The sequence below is a fragment of the Pantherophis guttatus genome, unplaced genomic scaffold (assembly GCF_059756535.1).
Source record: "Pantherophis guttatus breed Tessera unplaced genomic scaffold, ASM5975653v1 scaffold_23, whole genome shotgun sequence".
Classification (NCBI taxonomy): Eukaryota; Metazoa; Chordata; class Lepidosauria; order Squamata; family Colubridae; genus Pantherophis; species Pantherophis guttatus.
The window spans coordinates 75,001-77,500 of record NW_028269838.1 but is presented as its reverse complement, the minus strand read 5'-3'; positions in this window follow the sequence as shown (position 1 = coordinate 77,500).

The window sequence follows — 2,500 nt, the reverse complement described above, 5'->3', positions numbered from 1 at the left end:
GTTGTAGGGCTAGGGTTAGGTTCAGGTTCAGGCTCAGGGTTATCATTCTGGAAATGATATTAGCAGAAGCAATGGAGGAAAGCGAGGAGAGGGAGGGAGGGAGGGAGGGATAGATATTAAACGGGATGGACGAAACGTATAGAGCGCACACAAGACACGCGATGAGAAACCACCCGCCCAGAGAAATTCATGTCCGATTTACCGAGAAGACAGGGAGGGCAGAGAGATCGCCATGGATGAGAAACACGACGAGAAAGCACAAAATATCGGCGAGCCGAAATATCGGCGAGCTGGCGAGAGCAAAGATATCGAGTAGATTCAAGAGAGAAAGCGGAATTATTTTATAAACAACGTAGAGATGACCAAGAACAGGAAAGATGGGGAGATGAAAGTGGGGACGGACGACGGGAGGAGAAGAAAGAACAGCCAAAAGAGAGCCAAGAAAGCCAACAAAACGAGAAAGCGTCGAGAGAAGGAGCAGGAGCAGAAGACGTTAAAGAAAGAACCAAGGGACCTAAGAACGACTTGCTCGACAAAGCAAATAGATCAGTAAGAAATGGAAGAAGAAATAAAAATAATTTCCTGGACTAGAAATGGACTGGATTCGGCCATTCGGCAAGAGGAAGGAAAATATGGAATAAATGAGGGAAGTTAAGATCAGAAATGATAGGCCTACGAGAGGTTCCTCTGGGAAAGCTACACCCAAAACTTTTGAGGAAGGAAGATGGCAGAAATTGGAACAAACTTTTCACTTGAAGGGAAGCTTTTCACGTCAAACCAGCTATTTAAATCAACCCCTCGCAGCCATCCTGGCAGAGAAGCAGAAAACCGAAACACTCCAGTCCGGCCGAGGCCCGGGTAAACCGGTCCCGCCCGAGCGAGCGTCCCGGTAGACCGGGACGGCTGCCGGGCGCGGGCACCCCCGGGGCCCGGCGCTGGCACCGAGGCGAAGGGGGAGGTCCCCGACCGAGGCCCGCGGCGCCGGAGCCGGGATCCCGTACCTCCATCGCGGCGGGGGAAACGGAAAGACTGACCCGGCCGAGGCCCCGGTAGACCGGGACGGCTGCCGGGCGCGGGCACCCCCGGGGCCCGGCGCTGGCAACGAGGCGAAGGGGGAGGTCCCCGACCGAGGCCCGCGGCGCCGGAGCCGGGATCCCGTACCTCCATCGCGGCGGGGGAAACGGAAAGACTGACCCGGCCGAGGCCCCGGTAGACCGGGACGGCTGCCGGGCGCGGGCACCCCCGGGGCCCGGCGCTGGCAACGAGGCGAAGGGGGAGGTCCCCGACCGAGGCCCGCGGCGCCGGAGCCGGGATCCCGTACCTCCATCGCGGCGGGGGAAACGGAAAGACTGACCCGGCCGAGGCCCCGGTAGACCGGGACGGCTGCCGGGCGCGGGCACCCCCGGGGCCCGGCGCTGGCAACGAGGCGAAGGGGGAGGTCCCCGACCGAGGCCCGCGGCGCCGGAGCCGGGATCCCGTACCTCCATCGCGGCGGGGGAAACGGAAAGTGATGCGGCCGGGGCCCCGGTAGACCCGGCCGTCTCCCCGGCGCGGGCACCCCCGGGACCCGGCGCGGGCACCGAGGCGACGGCGGGGGTCCCCGACCGAGGCTCGCGGCGCCGGAGCCGGGATCCCGTACCTCCATCGCGGCGGGGGAAACGGAAAGTGATCCGGCCGGGGCCCCGGTAGACCCGGCCGTCTCCCCGGCGCGGGCACCCCCGGGGCCCGGCGCTGGCACCGAGGCGAAGGGGGAGGTCCCCGACCGAGGCTCGCGGCGCCGGAGCCGGGATCCCGTACCTCCATCGCGGCGGGGGAAACGGAAAGACTGATCCGGCCGAGGCCCCGGTAGACCCGGCCGTCTCCCCGGCGCGGGCACCCCCGGGGCCCGGCGCGGGCACCGAGGCGAAGGGGGAGGTCCCCGACCGAGGCCCGCGGCGCCGGAGCCGGGATCCCGTACCTCCATCGCGGCGGGGGAAACGGAAAGACTGATCCGGCCGAGGCCCCGGTAGACCGGGACGGATGCCGGGCGCGGGCACCCCCGGGGCCCGGCGCTGTCACCGAGGCGACGGCGGGGGTCCCCGACCGAGGCCCGCGGCGCCGGAGCCGGGATCCCCTAGTTCCATCGCGGCGGGGGAAACGGAAAGAGTGATCCGGCCGGGGCCCCGGTAAGCCGGACCCGCCCAAGGCCGTCCCGGTAGACCCGGCCGTCTGCCCGGCGCGGGCACCCCCGGGGCCCGGCGCGGGCACCGACGCGACGGCGGGGGTCCCCGACCGAGGCCCGCGGCCCCGGAGCCGGGATCCCCTTCCGCCCCGCCGGGCTCGCCGGGCCCCTGAGCGGTGGACCGGCGGCTCTCCCTGGCCGGGGCCCGGCTGCGCCAAAGTGGAGCGTTCCCACCCCGGTCTACTCCGAAGGCGGCGAGGGGAGAGAGTCGGCGGGCCCGGCCGGCGTCGGCATCCGGGACTCCCGCCGTTTCCCGGCCGCCGAGGCCTAGAAGCCCCA